The 18,149-nt window shown below is 46.1% G+C and overlaps 1 long non-coding RNA gene across 1 annotated transcript in view; it reads right to left on the reverse strand.

Annotated features, from left to right (window-relative positions):
* Positions 1 to 8,696: 8,696 nt before the first annotated feature.
* The window catches only part of LOC138283348 (uncharacterized), a 194,331-nt gene continuing 184,878 nt past the window's right edge, over positions 8,697 to 18,149 (reverse strand). The window contains exon 4 of the long non-coding RNA XR_011201207.1: positions 8,697 to 9,299. This is a non-coding gene — a long non-coding RNA (uncharacterized lncRNA). The remainder of the gene's footprint in view (positions 9,300 to 18,149) is intronic.

The following is an 18,149-nucleotide window of genomic DNA, read 5'->3' on the forward strand; positions in this document are numbered from 1 at the left end:
TGGGGACACCAGACTCCCTATTGTTGGGAGTGGCGTACCACTGCTACCATAGGAGCCTTCACCACACACGCATGGTGACCCCTTATGCACCAGCACTGGCTCTACTGGGCACGCCTAGAAATGCCTTGCTCATGTCTATGGCAGACCTAGAAGCTTGGCATGCAGTCAGGTTACATACACTAGGAGATCTGTATAATGACGGCATGCTAACCCCATTTGCCATGCTAGCAGAAGTTTACTGGCTTTCCCCTGGGCAGTTTTTATTGTACAACTCCTTGATAGCAACATTATCCCACCACTGCAGAGACCGCTCTGCTGAACCACCGATGCATCTAGTGGTACAATATCTGCAGGTCATGTGATCGGGTAGACACCTGGGCCCATATTGATCTTTTTGATGCAAAACTGCGCCGATGCAGTTTTGCGTCAGAAATATTACCGCCGGCTAACGCCACTTCTTTGCGCCGTGCAGGCATCAAATTTATAAAAATTATTTTTTACTCAAACCAATGCATCACGTCGTAAAGGAAAATGACTGTGAGCCGGTTTACGATGTCGCAAACCGGATATGCGCCGTTTTTTTACACAATTGCGTCAAAAAGCGGCGCAAACACAGCAAAATGTGCTACAGAGAGCCAAAATGGATCCCAGATGCTTGCCCAGACCCCAGGAAGATGACAACAGACCAGGAACCAGCCAGGAGGACCCACACAAGGCCCAGGACAGGGAGAAGAAGAAAAGAAAGTGTTGCTTCAGTGCAGAGGAGCAGGAAATTCTGGTGAAAGAGATGACGGAACACCAGCACCAACTCTTTGTCACCTCAAAGTTGCTAATCAGTAGGAGAGAGGCAATATGGCAACAAATTATAGACAAGATTAACCGTGTGGCAGAAGTACGCAGAACAGTCATCGGGTGCAAGAAACATTGGCATGACTGCAAGCGCAGGACCAAGGAAAAGATGGCCAGGAACAGGAAGACAGCACTGCAGACTGGAGGTGGGAGTCCAGCACACCAGGAGGCCCTGGACCACATGGAGGAGATGGTGGCAGCCGTCCTCCCTGAGGAGATCGTCACAGGGATTTAAGGATAGGACAGCACAGACTACCAGGAGACAACACAGATGCAGGGTAAGTCACATGGGGAATTAAAATGCACTAATGTCATCTGCAATAGGGAGGGTGGACATACCCACTACACAATGCATGTAAGTCATGATATTCAGGGAGTGGCATGGGTAAAGGGGCACGGCACAGGGGCATGGCCCATTCAGAGGAAACCTTGGGCACACCACTACACAACACCAACAACCTTTGAATGGGGGTATGCCGCCATGCCAGGGATGTTGCAAAGGTAAAGCCAAGCCAGGAGGGAAGGGCACAACATCAAACTGGCATCCCGTCACATGTCAGCCACTATACTCCCTACATTAACTAGGGCCCAATTAACAACCTCTGGCCATACCTACAAGTGGAATGTAACATTGACAACAGTTGCCACTACCACCTCCGCTGTGTGTGCAGGTCAAGTAGCTAATGGCAGTAACGTCCCTATGGATCAAACACACCCAAACTAGAGGGTTCAGGATGACAATGTTATCAATCCCCTGAAATCAATACAAATGTTCCAATCCTGTCAAATGTGATTGTCCAAAGTTGCTACAAACATCAGCCATAGTCAGAAACATTAGGAGGTATACAGCACTAATGCCATACCCATACTGCATATGTCAGGGCCCACCCTGTGCTTGGGTCACATTAGCTCCAATGACACCATTCAAAATCCCAAATGTTATGTTATGTTATGTTACTCAATTTATGGAGCACATGGCTACCCTCGGGTTTCACAGCACTACTAAACCCTAACCACAGAGGGGATAAGAGTGATACGCAACAAGAAAGGAATAAAAACAACTGGACCTAGAATAACCAAGTTTTCAAGGCCTATCGAAATTCCAGTTCTTGCTCCATCAGCCGAAGATTAAGAGGCAGCGAGTTCCTCAATTTGGCTCCTAAAAACATCAGAGAGGACCCACCCAATCTTGCTTTCTTTATTTTCGGTACGGTTACTAAAGCAAGAGTAGTGGATCTTAAATCTCTATTCGGCCTATAAAATGTGGCCAAGTTCCTAAGGAGCATAGGTCCTCTATCATGCAAAGACCTGTGGATATGATATAGAGCCTTAAATTTGATCCGCTGTACAACAGACAACCAGTGCAAGGAGGCCAATCCTGCTTTCAAAGAAGACCTTCTCGGGATGTTCAGTAATAAATGAGCTGCACCATTTTGAACTCTTTGTAATTTCTTTTTAATATATACTGGGGAACCTAGGAAAAGGCCATTCCCGTAGTCTAGCCTTGAAAGAATAACAGCTTGCACAATGAGTCTTCTAGCCAGTGCTGGAAGAATAACAAAGATCTTCCTAAGAAGTCGCAGTAAGGCAAAGCAAGTAGTAGATATGTTCGTAGCCTGCAGGTCTAGCGTCAGAAGGGGATCCAGACTGATCCCCAGGCTCTTAACATGCTTTTTGGGAGGAGGGAACTCACTAAGTGCCGAAGGACAGGTGCGAGAAATTCCAGGCTTTGGTTCAGGGCCCAGTATCATGACTTCCGTCTTCTCCTCATTTAGTTGCAATTTACTCTGAGTCATCCAGCTTGAGACCGCTTGCATACAAGTAAGGAAAGCGGCTCCTTCTGAGGTCTCATTAGCAGAAAAGGAAACCACCAGTTGGGTGTCATCAGCATAGGACACTAATGCTAACCCAAATGATTCCACCAAAGAGGCCAAGGGAGCCATATAAATGTTAAACAGTGTCGGACTAAGGGCAGAGCCCTGAGGTACACCACACCTGCACTGTAGTTTGTTTGATAGGAACGATCGATCTAGGACCTGAAAGGACCTGTCCTGTAGGAAGGAAGTAAACCAGGCAAGTGCCTGTTCCTTAATTCCGAGCTCCCTCATTCTCTGGATCAATAACTGGTGGACTACTGTGTCAAAAGCTGCGCTCAAGTCCAGCATAATAATCACTGTGGTGAGACCCTGGTCAACCCTCTTTCTAGCCTCTTCCGTAACTGCAATTAATGCAGTTTCCGTGCTGTGACCAGTTCTAAAGCCAGTCTGAGTGGGATGGAGCAACCTATTCTCTTCTAAAAAGGTAGAAAGTTGCCAATTGATGTATTTATCCAGAATTTTAGCAGGGGTGGGCAAAAGGGAAATGGGACTAAAATTCGTCAACACTGTCGGGTCAAGAGAAGGTTTTTTTAATAGCGGTTTCACTATTGCAGGCTTCCAAGAGCTATGTACTACTCCTTTGGAAAGAGAATCATTAAGTAAATGTGTCAGCATCGGAACAATAACTTCCGCCCCCTGCACAAATATATGAGGAGTGGCAGGGTCCAAGGGGGATCCTGATTTCAGGTCACTCAAGAAATTTAACACTTGAGTTTGTGAAAGAGGGTTAAGGTGAGAAAGACAGGCTGTATTAACACCATTAACAAACTCCTCCTCCTCAGCGAAGGACTTTTCTCCCCAAAAGTGGCATAGATGTCCAAAATGTTTTGGTGGAAAAATTCAGCTAATAAATTGCTGTGTTCTATGGAAGCCTCTAAAGGATTGTCTTTCACCGGCTTGTGTAGAATATCTTTTAATATTTGGAAAACTGCTTTGGGGGAACCTGCCGCTCTCTCAATTTTCTGCTGGTAGAAAACCCTCTGTGCCTCCTTAATTTCAGCATGATACCTTCTGATAGCCCCCTTATAAGCTTCCCTATCTGCTGGGACAAACAGCTTTCTCCAAGTTCTTTCTAACTTTTTACATTCCTTTTTTAGGAGAAGTAATGAGGGGGTAAACCAAGGGGCACTAGTTGTTCTACGCGGACCAGACTTTTTCTCAGGGGAAAAACTATGTCCAGACTTTCAGTGATCCAGTCACTGAAAGCTTCAACTTCAGATCCCCTCTTACTCATGACACTGGACTTAAAAGATTCCAAAGTGACAAAAAAATTCTCTTCATCCAATTTATTCCACGATCTCCCGACCTGAACAACAGGCTTACTCCCACTCACTGTTGTACCCGTGGCTAATTCAATAGAAATAAAAAAATGTTGAGACCACGCTAGTGGGGTCGGAGACCTACATGTCAGGGCAGGAGTGTTACTAAACACTAAGGCCCTCATTCTGACCTTGGCGGTCGGCGGAGAGGCGGCGGTCGGACCGCGAACAGACCGGCGGTATTAAAAATGGCATTCTGACCGCGGCGGTCACCGCCGCGACCGACCGCCACTTCCCCACTCCGACAGCCACGGCGGTCATGACCGACGGGCTGGAGTCTGTGCACTCCGGTCCGGCGGTCGACCCAAGACCGCCAACGGTATCATGACCCTGCTTACCGCCGCGGTTTCTGGCGTTCGGGAACCGCCATGCGAACCATGGCGGTAGGCACTATCGGGGCCAGGGAATTCCTTCCCTGGCACTGATAGGGGTCTCCCCCACCCCCCACTGCCCCCCCGAGTCCTCCCCCCACACCCTCCACCCCCCTGCCACCCCCCAGAGGTGGTACGAACCCCCTCCCCACCCCCACCCCGACATGCACATACACGCACCCCGACATGCACACACCCCCAACATGCACATATACACACCCCCTACACACACACATACACAACGGGGACACATACCCGCACACATACATGCCGACATGCGCACCCGCCGAACTACACACATTGCCCATAGGCACAGCAGCACTCCCCGCCCGCATGCACGCACTCACACACCCCCTCTACACACTCACACGTACACCCCCATGCACGTACACATCACACAACACCCCCCCACCCCCTCCCCTCACGGACGATCAACTTACCTTGTGCGTTGGTCCTCCGGGAGGCGACGGGAGCCATAGGGACGGGACCGCCAACAGAAGACCGCCAACAGAAGACCGCCACACAGAAATGTGGGTCGTAATTCTGGGGGCGGTGTTCTGCTGGCGTGGCGGTGGAGGTTGACCAGTCTCCACTTTCCCGCCGACCGCCAGTGTGGCTGCTGGCGGTATTCCGGCGGAACGCTCCCAGCGGTCGGAATACGCGCAGCGGCATACCGCCGCGGTCGGCGGTCTTTACCGCGGCGGTAACTCGGCGGTCTTGCGAAAAGACCGCCAAGGTCAGAATGAGGGCCTAAGTCAATAGTATGACCCATTTCGTGGGAAAGGCCTTTAACAAGCTGGGTCAGGCCCATTGCTTCCATACCACCAAGTAGACGCCTTGAATCTCTTCGTTCCGGGATCTCACCATAAATATTAAAATCTCCTAAGATTGTAAGATTAGGTCTGGCACATATAAAATCTGCTGTACAGTCTAAGAGAGAGTCTAAAAACTTTTCCGAGGGGCGATAAATTAGGATCCCAGAGAAGGTATAACGAGGGTTAAGAGCTAGAGAAAAAAACATCCCTTCCCCCTCCACTAACTGAAGAGGCTGAAAGGTAAGGTTCAAACAGTCCCTATAAATGACTGCAATACCCCCTCCTCTTGCCATCCCTCTGTCTAATCTGGCAATTCGATACCCAATAGGTAATGCCAGGCTAATATCGGGATCAGAAGCATCATTCATCCATGTTTCAGTTAGAAAAAATGCTGTAGGAGAGACCTCAGTTAACAGTAAATTAATATCAAGTTTGTGGGCGACCAATGAGCGGCAGTTAGTGTAGAGCAAGGAGGTAAGAGGATTACCCCCTACCTCCAACTCAACCCCCCTGGGATTAAAAGTCCAGTGACAGGCAGGGCAGCGCCATGTATCTCTAGTACACTGTCTACATACAATACATTCCTTGTTCCCTGAGACTCTCAGGTCATGCAGTTCCTTTGAGGAATAACAGTAGATAGAACGGGCATCACTAACCTCTAAGGGAGAATCAAGGAAGCAGGCCCCCAGTGTCATGCTGCTCAGACAACAGCATTGAGGGGGAGGACATATGTCATCGGCTAGTGAAAGACACTCGCACAGTAAGAAGAGGAAATGGAACACTGCTAGTAAAATCAGTGCAATCCAATGTACCACACATTCCCCAACATCAGCAGTACACATTACCAATGCTGACATCCATATCGTGCCATAACAATGCTATACATAGTATATGCTAGATCTCAACAACATATAGGTGAATGTGAAAGATCAGAGACTGGGGCAGTTCCAGATTAAGTGTGGTGCTAGTGCCATCAGAACACCCACAGCCAGTGAAAGGCCTCACCATAAGAATGGAAGTAAACAGAGGGCTGAGTAGGACAATAGGGTGGCAATTCACTATTTGGCCTGAACCAACACCTAGAGGATGTGATGCTGACAGGCCCCCAAACTGACCACAACATATGTGACATGCAGGTGGGGCATAGGCCTGGGAGAATGCTAATATTAAAGACAGGAACAATGAACAGGTACCAAGATCACAATGTGAAGGCAGGCATGTCACGTTACAAATCCCACAACACAGACACAATAATTGTACCATATCTCGATGGCTCTCCTGAGGATATGCCTGTCCAGTACTACCCTGATGACATGGATGACGAGCTGACGAGCTGGCAAACATCAGCCAGCAGACCCTCCAAGATGTCCTTGGAACCCTCCAGACCCCACCTTCAGTCACAATAAGGAGCACAGAATTAGCAGCCATCACAGAGGACCCACCCACCACCCCAATTGTACGACCTGCCAGCTCCAACACAGGACTCTGACAACCCTGGCACCAGCTTTGAGCGAACTGTAGTTGGAGTACAGCTGGAGCTGGCCAAGGAGGTGTGGGTGGGGATGCAAAATATGGCAGCCAACCTAGAGGGGGTGCGTTTGTGCATGATGTCAACTGAAGAACTGGCAGCAGCTATGCAAGGGCGAACTACAATCTTGCAGGAACTTGAAAAAAGGTTGAAGGAAATCAGCACAGCTGTAATAGAGTTGACCCAACACCTACAACAACAATCCTGTCAGCACATGCACAAATGCAATATTGAACCAATCAGGGCCGACCTGCCTACCACCGTGATGTGGCTGCTATTCTTAAGAACCAGTAGCTCCTCCTTGCTGCAGTACTGCCCTTAAGAGTCCCACAGTTGGCAGCTACCGGGATGTCAGACCCCACGTCTTCAAACACTGAGGTGTGTGTTGCCCCTTCACAACCACCACCACCAAGGGCAGAGGAGACATCAGAAGATGATGACGTGGAACAGATCACCTTCACCCGTAAGAGAACCCGGTAGCACTAGTCCCTGCCACATGGCCACCTATTACCAAGTTCCTGCGCTTTGTAACATGCCAGTCATGCAACAACTGTACTGAAGCACTGTTCTTCAACCCACTGTTTATCTTGTCACCCTGCCCTGTGATTGTCTCTCACTACCTCATTGGCAAATCCTGTCCCTCTGCACTGTCTGACACTTCACCCCAGCATGTCCAATGACATGTCCTTTTGCACTTGTGTAGGATCACAATGGAAGATGTCACACTACTGGACTCACAATCATGGATAATGTACATATAGCACTATAGCACTTTTATATAAATAGCACTTACACAACAACTTTGTCTCTGTGTAATGTGACACATCAACCGTGATAGCCATCAGTGTTGTTTACCTCAGGTCAATGATTATTGATTGTCAATACACCTGACCTGAACGAATCGTGGCTGATAACTATGCACAGTGGTCTGGATTGTATCATCATCCATCTGCCCTCCCTGAGGGTTATTTCAGAGGAAAATATAAACTATACACCATAATGCTGTGTTGGACAGAATAGTGCTTCCTCAAGGGATGTCTAAGCCAGAAAATAGTGCCTTCAATTTTTTCTGAAAGTCAAAACTTACATATGTGACATTTGCCCCAATTATTAGCTGACACACACCATACAGCATGAATGGATGTGTATAAGTTTCCATAGAAATAAGTCTCCGGGCTGAACATTGTAACAAATGATAGGTGTGAGTTATGTATATCATACTACATGAGAGCATACTAGCACTCACCGTATAAGGATTCGCTTGGACATCAGGCTGCAGGCAGACCTAACAGTGTCCTCAATACCCAATCTGGTAGCAAAGTATGTGACATTGAAAACATACATCACAAAATAACCACACTTTTGTATCCATAGTAACCGTGAGTGGGGGGTGCAAAGGATGGCCTAATCTTAGCTAAGTAGCTTTGGTGTAGCTGCCAATGTAATAGCTCAGTTAGGATATGGTTGCAGCATGGGACACAAAAGCTAATACAAAAGAGACACTGTTCACTCATGCCAAGGCCCTGATCTACAAGCATTTGACACATACTGTAAAGGGTTACCTAGATATTTATTAAACAGTAAAAACAGAAGCTAAAACCAGGGGAAACACCTTACCTAAACTACTCTGACTACACATGACCCACAGCTGCCCCTAACTAACCTAAGCTAAACTTACTTATCACATTTAATGAAACAATCTAAACATCAACCCCCTACCCCCCTTATAAGATGGGACACATGGAGGACAACATATACTAACTTAAACTAATACTAACTTATACTAAACAAATATATATATATATATTTTTTTTCTTCTATTTTATATATATATATTTTTTTAAACACCCAAATCCCAACATCGTCCCCCACCCACCCACACACATAATAAAAAACAACTGTAAAAAGTATGATACCCCACCCCCCACCCACTACTACTAACTAAACTAACAGCCTATACTAACCTAACACTAAGCCCCCTAAACCCACTAATTTAAAGAACCAGGAAATAGGAGGGAGGGGAGGGGAGGGAATCATGGCTGAGTATAAGCCTACAAGTTGGCCCTCCGCAGGGTCTTTTTGATGGCACGCACCATACGATTCACTTGTGCCACCTCCTGCTGCAGCCTGGTCATTTCACACAACACACGGTCCAAGTTCCGTTGCATCTGGGTAAAAGCTGCAGGGTCTATGACTGCAGCAGGGGTGGTCTGGGTGCCAGTGGAGGAAGTATGGGCCCTTGTCGGTGCCATGTCTGTAGGAGGAGGTGCAGGTGGTGCTGTGACAGGTCCTGGAGTTGTGGATGTTGATGGTCTCTGCTAATGTTGGTGCCACCTGGGTGGTAGTGGTGGTGCTGGTGGTGGTGGCTGTGGTGGTCACAGAAGGGTCCCCTTGGGCAAATGCCCTCCACACTCCGGAGGCTCTTTCATGGTGATAACGCCTTGCCATGTTCCGGAACCCAGACTCCACATCCAGAATGTGGCGGTAACGCATTGCCCTGTGCTGAAACTCTTGAATCTGGATGGAGGTCATATTAGCAGCTTTTAAGACAAATAGAAAACCAAACATTAGGTACTTCATTGTGTGATATGGCTCCAGAAGTAAATCAGACAATACATCTAATGTACCTGAAACAGCCCATATCATCATACAGATCACTGATTGTCCCTGAGGCAGTAAATGCCAAGCCAGCCTACACATGTCCTATCAAACAGCACATCAAACCCCTAAAAGATGGGTAACAACTGGATTGACTTTGGCATCATTGTTCAGCCATTTGTCAGGTAAAAATCATGCTACAAATCCTCCACCACTGACAGGCCAACAAATTACTATGTTCTTGATGACAATCTAGGGCCACAACATCTGCGAGTTGTAAATGGAATTGCCAGGATAGAATGCAGTTGCTAATCATGAGTGGGTATCCTAGGTTTGGACAAGTGATTTACAGATTTAAATGTCTGTGTACTCAACTTGGATCATCAGTCCTAGGTACACTATTCACAACCCTATGCCTGTGCCTGGGGGGGGGGCGGAGGGAGGGTGGACAAGCAACAAATAATTTAAAAGAACAAGGACACTCCGGAAGCTTTGGAAAGCTGTACATGGTTTTGGCCAGCACACCACAGGTAAGGAGGAAGTCCAACTAGGATACACCCAAACGTTGGCCAATCCCATCAACACTTATCTTTGGAAATGCAGACCATTGTCAACATAAATTCCTACCAGTAACCCATGACTTACAACAAACAGATGGATGCAAACACACCTCTGGCCATGAGCTGCATGCACACCTAGGCCATTGTACTCAAGTGCCTCATACTCGTAGCACAACATGTGGAGCTACATGCTGCTAGGAAGTGAAACATACAGTCAAACATGTTCATTAGTGAATAGGGAAGCTGAAGTCTGTGGGTAAGACTTTGGCATCCCTATTCTGGAAGAATCAGGGTCTGATTGGCTGACTAAATCACTAATATGGTCCACTGCTACATTTTCTGATTTCAAGTTTTATCCACATAACTCATCCCTATTCACATTGCCGTGTCTACAGGACTGACCTACAGTCCCAAATTATGACAATACGATAAGGATTGGCCAACTCAAAGATGGGGAAAAAATTATACTCCACTCAAGAAACAAAACCTGTCATTGACCAGCGCATCACACCTTGCTATGTGTCCAACACACAGGAGTCAATCACACATCATCAGCAAACACAACACAGAACAGAAATATCAACAGTTACTGGAGATGTCTGGGTCCGAAAAATTGAGCCACCTCTCCAATAGTGTAGGGTGCAGGTCCACCTGTAAGGCATGGAAGGGAGAAATGTGCTCAATATCTGTGCACTGTACAACACTTCCAAATGCAAATACTATGTGTAATATTAACTCAGAAAGTCAAGCATCTCAGACATGATGATACTGCATCCTACATACCACTGCAAACATGTAGAGACCTGGGGACTCCAGTGAGTGAGACACACATATCTGCACACATGCAGTGGCCCTAACTATCATGTGGTGGCAAACATGCTCCTTCATTAGTTAGCAGACTAATTCATGGAGTGTATTCCCCTCATCATGTGTATCCATGAGAGACATGCAAAGCCACTTTCCGTGAGGACTGCAATACCAGTCATCCGGACATTGTGACTAAGACCAATTTAAGACACACATGTACAATGTACAGAGGGCCAGGGACAGTTGTTAGCCCTCAATTTGTATCTTTTTCTTCATTTGATGTGCCACAGCTATGGTAAGTTGCACCAACCATAGAGATATGAACCAGTATGCATTCCTTTTGCCATCCGTCCCTAATTTAAATGTTGCACTACAAACTCCAAATATTAGTCTAAGATGTTACCTGAGGTCAGATGTAACTTGTTACGTATGTGTCAGAATCCAGTTTAGACATGTATCCGAAAAAATTGAGGGACACATTATTTCTTGAAAAAATCTGGATTTCAAACATATGTTTCCTGATACACTCACAGACCATGCATGAAACATATGTTAGAGCCACATTGGCATCATCAATTGATGTGAAGCCAGCACTAATTTACAGGCTTCTGTTGTGTTTTGAAAGTTAGTCTAGCTGTTGCGTCAACAAATTACGGTAATGTGTAGGAAATATTGTATACCTCACAGGCAACTGTGGCCCATGTTTATACATTTTTTGCACCACATTTGTGCTGCTTTTTGATACAAAGTTGGCGCAAACTTACTAAATACAATTGTATTTTGTAAGTTTGTGCCACTCTTGCTTCAAAACATGTCGCAATTGCGGTGCTAACAAAGTAGAAATATGGCCCTGTATGTTTAACTAGCATTCCACATGTTCAAAAACATTGCCTGCAGCATATGAACAAATCAGCTACTGTCACTAGAGAGTATTTAAACATGCACATTACTCTGATTTGTACTCAACAACAGGGCCACCAATCACAATCCCCAGGTGGCCCAGCAGGTCTTGCTCCCTGGCAACAAGGTCAGCCCAGCGGTGCTTCAGCTGGTGATCATTGCGCGGTGTGTTGTAGATTCTCTGGAGATGGTACAACACCTTTGCCCACCGGAGCCTCCTTGCCTCTGTGTGATAGCCTTGTATCACATGACCACCTGCCTCTATCATTAAGGGTAGGAAGTGGCACACCAGCCAAATAAACCCACCCAGCTCCTCCTCTTTCATCCTGCCAAGACGAGGCCTACCCAACATGTTAGCACCAAAAAAAGGGAATAAAGGGGTACAGAGGAGAATAGAGGGAAAGTAGGACAGGGAAATGCAAAATAACTAAGAACACAGCCCAACTGTGCCCAAACTACCACTACCCACAACAGACTCCCAACACAACAAAGACATATGTTGACACCACAAATGACCAAAAAAACACTAAGACAGGATACCACAGACAGTTATGAAACACAAAAAGACAATTTAAAGACCACACTGGAGACAAATTCACAAAATGCACAGAGAGACAAGTCAAAACACAGCCACACAGTCAGGAAATATCACAGACTGCAAAGTGAAAGTGAAAGTACACCCACTGTACCAATTCTGTAAACAGGATATCCTATTACATCATTTCCTGCCTCAAAAGCGGTGCGTTTTTATTGTTATGCGTCAAAATTTTATGACGCTTACAGTCTGTGCGTCATTATTTTTTACGCACAGGCTTAGAAATTACCCTGCATCCATATTTTGAAATATGTTTCATACTTAACCAATTTCACGGGGTACAGTGTGGGAATTAACACTCAGGGCCAATGGATGTTTCATGGCAATGTGCGACAGAGATAGGCTGATTGCGCCCACATTGGGCATTACAGTGTATGGGCACATGTGACAGATCATACTACTGCGGACCATGATCTACTACTTGTTGTACCGGATTTGCACTCTTCACTGACGCAATAGATGGCCAAACGAGTGGGATACAATTAGGTATTACCCAGTTTGGGCATGTTTTGTGTCAAGAGAGGATAGCAAGGCGACCCAACTCAATATAGTAACTCAATGTCAGTGGGCCAATGTGTGTGATTTGGCTACTACTATTTTTGTTGTCCCACTGTGTAACCATCACAAGATGCATTTTTGCAAATCTGCTTGTATGCATGTGGAGTCAATGTGTCTAACCCTCAGATGCTATTCAGTGTGGAAATGAGAGAGGACATGTGTTAGTCATACACGTAGCAACAACTGCTGTGTGCACTTCCTAGGATTTTTGGAACATAAGCACCACCAATGTCAAAGCATGCACAGGATAGATAGCAGACGGTTGTTCATGGCAATGTTCCAAAACATAGCCATCACATGTCCTGGAATGTTGGCTACTACTTCCTAGGCACTTGTTTGTTTACCCACCATGAGTCAGGCATGGGATATTGCTATGTGGGTACTGTGTTTGTGACACCGAGTCTCAAATATAATACACAATTGTAATGCTACGCCACAGTTGGAGTCATATAAATGAGCCATGTCTCTCCTGTGGCAGTGGAGGACCAGCAGACCAAGCAGCACGTGTTCACATATTTCCAGTGGTAAAATGCACAGAGGTGTCTGGTTCATGCGTGTGGGTCAATGTTTAGCCTGTATCATTATTGGGGTCTATGTTGTCACAGTTACGTGCAGGTCTAGTCATGAGTCTGTGGAGCCATTTCCTGTATCTACAAAGTATCGTTCGCAGCTCAATAGAAGGAAAGCCAATGAGGAATTGAGAACACACATGGGGATGGTCGAGCTCCGTCACTGCAGACGTGTTATGAGGCTGTCAACAGGGCAACCTTGGTGTGCTGACAAAGTTAATATCTCAGGATTCTTATACCGGCAGGTGTCCTCACAACATTTGTACACAGGTTGGCCTCTAAAATTCCCACTGCATCTGGGAACATCAGTGCCTCTGTGCTGATTAATTTCACAGCTATTCGCCACGCAAGCCCCATCAATATGTTGGGAGCAATGTGAATCAGTGTGTGGACTGTCAGGGTCCTAACATGTGTAGACATTTCATGCATATTATCTGACGTTGTTTGTTGTGCTGGAGGCACCATACCCAATCCATGCATACAGCGATGGTACACTGTCACTATTTGTCACTCATGCATACATGAAACCCAGACAAGGGATAGGTCATGATTCGGCTATTTAGAAACAAGTTCCCCCCCCCCATGGTGCGATAAATAAACTGATTATGCCATACTATGTATTTGAGTATGCATTGTAGACCCACCTGACACAATACCCCAGGAGGAAAGTGAGGGTTGGGAAAGCAACTATGATACAATTGTAGCCACAAGGAACCTTTAGGGTAACGCAAAGACAGGAGCCAGTCAGGCTAACAGGATGCAGGGTCAATCAGGATCCAAACATTTAACAAGGTAAATACACAGTGGTCAGACTGAGACTGGTCAAAGGTGGAACAACACTGGGGAAACTGAAAACTGTGTTTCTCCTGTGTGTTGGAACGTAACACATTAACCCAAGGGCTGTGTTACACAGCTGATTTTTACGGCAATGCATAACAGTGTTATAGATAAAATGGCAGCTTCTATGCTGTTCCAGGCAGCTGCAATGGCAGTGCATGTTCAAATGGCTGCTCTCCATGGAGGTGCTCACAGTTGTGTGCAGCATCAGTCTCTCAAAAGTCCTGTAAGTGAGATTCGAGTTGAAAGGGCCAACAGTACCTTTCACATGGGAAGCAATGTACAGGTGATTACAGGTCCTATAGACTACAAGGCAGTGCATTATTTAACCTGACGTCCATAAAGACAGAAGTACAATGACTATGGCATACAATACTAAAGAGGGAAGCACACTGCATTAACATTGTGAGTCTGGGTGTGTGTAAAGGAGGGATTATCTGGGGACACATATTCCCATTCCAGGGACCTCTGAAGAAGGGTGGGCTGAGACAGGAAACAAGGGTGTGGCTGGACTTAGGACATGGGCTGCCATGTGCAGGGGATGTCATGTGAGCAATGCTAGTCATACCTTGGGAACTTGTGCTATCAATTTGCTGCTTATTAAAATATTGTCACACATAGACCTTGCAAAGAAAGGTGATGTAAGACTTTGTTGTAATAGCACATCCACTGCCTCATGTATGAGGCATTTTTTTCCCTTATTGACTGATGGTGTCTTAGTTGTGTGCCATATGCTGTGATGAACCATGTTGCCAACATGTATGTGTGAAATAGGTGTGGTCCTCTGCTATTGCCCTTCAAATGTGAAATGTACAGGATATATGTCATTTACAGTGTGTGTAAATGTGGCTGTAATTCATATGCATCAAAATAGATTTGGGTTTTCTGTGTCATAATCTGTATTTCAGCAATGCTCCATGAGGCTACTCTCTGATTCTGATAGTTAGAGATAATGTTATGCAAAAATGATTATCCAGACCATGATATAATGAATGGTATAGGTGTTTATTGACATATTTTAAGACAGTGGTGATGGATGAGTAGAGTTAAAGGAAATTTCGGACAATATGTTGTCTCCGACGTAATCCTGCAGCTGTGTTTGGATGGTCCCCCTCATGTTGATGGACAGCATCCTCCTCTTCCTCCTCTTCAGGCATTTGTGGGTCGGGTTCATATAGGGGAATGCTCCTTCTTACACATATGTTGTGCAGGATGGCACAGGTCAAAATTATTTTGCACACCATTTCTGGTGAGTATCGGAGGCTGCCTCGGGTGATGTTGAGGCACCTGAATCTTGACTTCAGGATGCCAAAGGTCCTCTCGACTATGGTGCGTGTCCTCCTATGTGCCTCATTATAGGCACGCTCTGCTGCAGTGCTTGGGTTTGCAAATGGGGTTAGGATCCATGGCTGGATCCCATACCCCTGATCAGCTGAAAGAGAAAATGAGTGAGAACATGTTGATGTACCTTGCACCATAAATATCACTTAGCATGGCAGTTGTTCTCTTGTGTTGTCTGTGACTCATCGGTGTTCGTGTTATTGTTTGGAATCCTAGGCTTCTAGGATGTACCATCAGCTTTGGTTTGTTTCCTTATCTGAACGGGTGTTTGGCTGTTGACCGGATGTCAGCACTATTTTTGTTGAGTTGCAGTACAGTGTGTACTCTCTTGCATTGTGTCATGTGAAAGAGGTGTCCCTGTGTCTTAACTGGGGGTGACATGATACTTCCATACACAGAATCAATTCCACAGAGGTGGTAACACGGTTGCATCTATATACCCTGGACATCCCATCCAATTTCACATATGCAATGGAATTATTCAACCACCAGTGAGACCCTTAGATTTGGCAAGGTGACAATGTGCAACACATCTCTGTACGTTGTCCGCACTGACGTGTTAACAATTGACTATGCACTAATTTCACATGTGTGACAAGTTCACTGCAGACCTATTTCTCTGCCCTTGCCAAGTCGATTCAGGTTGTAACGTGTACCTATACTACTGATCATGTTCTAGTTCAGATAGCTAACTTCGTTGTGAGCTTGTCATTTTGAGTTTCAGAAGGTCCGTATGCCTGTACATCTGTTGTGTGTGTGTTAATTTGTCACGATGCGTATGTGTAGGAATGTGCACTTTCAATATTGTTCCATCAAGATGTGTTCTTCGCACAGTCCACTTGTTTATTGGTAGTGGGCAATGTGAAAGCAGGAGTGATGTGAGATATTGGTATAGCCTCAATGATTGCATGTGACCTTCATTGTAGTCATCATCATGCTATGTGTGTCATGGTGTTTGACCTGCAGCAAAAAACATTACACACCCCTTACACAGTACGTATTGGTTGGAAGGGTGTTTGGTTGAGTGTTATTGATGTGATATTGAAAGATTAATCTTCCAAATTGTACTGCCAGTTGGGGCCATGTCTTTGTCACTGTGTTGTTTTAAATTGTTCCCTTGTGTCTGTGGAGTGGCATCTGTTGTTATTTGGAACTGTCATTTGTCTCTAGGTGTGTATCCCATTGGTTGAGGATATCAAAGATGCCTAGCGGTGTCACTACCTCATTGTCGTCCTGTCCACATGTCGATGCTGTAGTGTATGTGTTGTGTGTCCTAGAGGGTTGCTGTGCAGTGTGTATATAACTGGGTTTCGGTACTTACCAACAAATAGGCCATTTCCATATCGTCCATCCTGGAAGTGTTGATTGATGGTGCAGTGACGGAAGATGAATGAATCATGTACACTTCCAGGATACTTTGCCACGATGTTGGTGATCAATCCCCAGTGATTGACAATGGCCTGCACATTGATGGAGTGTGTGTGCTTCCTGCTGCAGTATAGATGTTTGGTTGCAGCAGGTGGCACAAGGCATACATGTGTGCAGTCAATGGCACCAAGGACGTGTGGGAAGCCATTAATTTGGTAAAACCCCTGTTTTGTCTCCTGCTGCTTCTGCTGTGTGTTGGGGAAGCTGATGTGGCAGGTGTAAGGGAGATGATAGCATCCAGTACCTTGGGTGGGAAGGTGGAGAATGATGGCTGTGAGATCCCAGCAACTAGGGCACCAGTGGTTTGAAAGGAGCCACTTGGCAACATGTGGAGTACAGCTAGCAGCTTGGTTTCTGGTGGAATGGTGTGGGGTGTCTGCAAGCTGGGTGCCAACTGTGGCTCAATGTTGCGCAGCAGCTGCTGAATGGCTTGCCAGTTGAGCCTGTACCTCTGAATGATGTCTTGTTGGTGGAGTCCCAGAAGGGTTGTCCTGGTGCGGAATATCCTCTCCTCCTTTCTGCATTGCCTTTGGGGTCCCTGCTGGTGCTGTGGAAGCTGCTGTTGTTGGTCCTGTGCTCTGCGTCTGTGTGCATGCTGGATGAAAAGCACCTCCATGTTTTCCTTTTGGAGCTCTGCTGTTCCTTCTGTGTGTTTTCATTAAGTACTGGTGTGTTTGCCCCATTTTAACTCCTGCCCTGCCCCAATCATTATTTTTTTACGCAAATCTGGCTGTGCATCATTTTCGGACTCCGCCTCCCGGGCGCGTGTCATTTTTGCACGGTAGCATAAATAAGGCGCACCGGAGTTTAAGTCATTTTTTGGACGGTAACGCCTATCTTGCATGTCATTAACGCAAGGCGGTTTCCCGCATCCAGAAAATGACGCACATGGCGAAATTTTGGCATTCGCGGGCTCTGGCTTCAAAGTGTAAATATGGTGCACAGTTTGCGCCGATTGTGCGTCAAAACATTTGATGCACATTTGGCGCAAACAGAGTATAAATGTGCCCGTGGTGCGTTAGCTTGCCATCTCTCTAAGGACCAACACAGCTCATGCATATGCCGCCCTACAGGCCAGTTGGGAGGGCGACTTAGCCAGACCCTACACAGACAAAGAATGGAACATAGTATTGAGGAGCACTCCTAACATACTGCGTGACGTGCAATTTCATCTTATCCATTTCTTTATATTACACA

This window comes from Pleurodeles waltl, chromosome 3_1 (genome assembly GCF_031143425.1).
Source record: "Pleurodeles waltl isolate 20211129_DDA chromosome 3_1, aPleWal1.hap1.20221129, whole genome shotgun sequence".
Lineage (NCBI taxonomy): Eukaryota > Metazoa > Chordata > Amphibia > Caudata > Salamandridae > Pleurodeles > Pleurodeles waltl.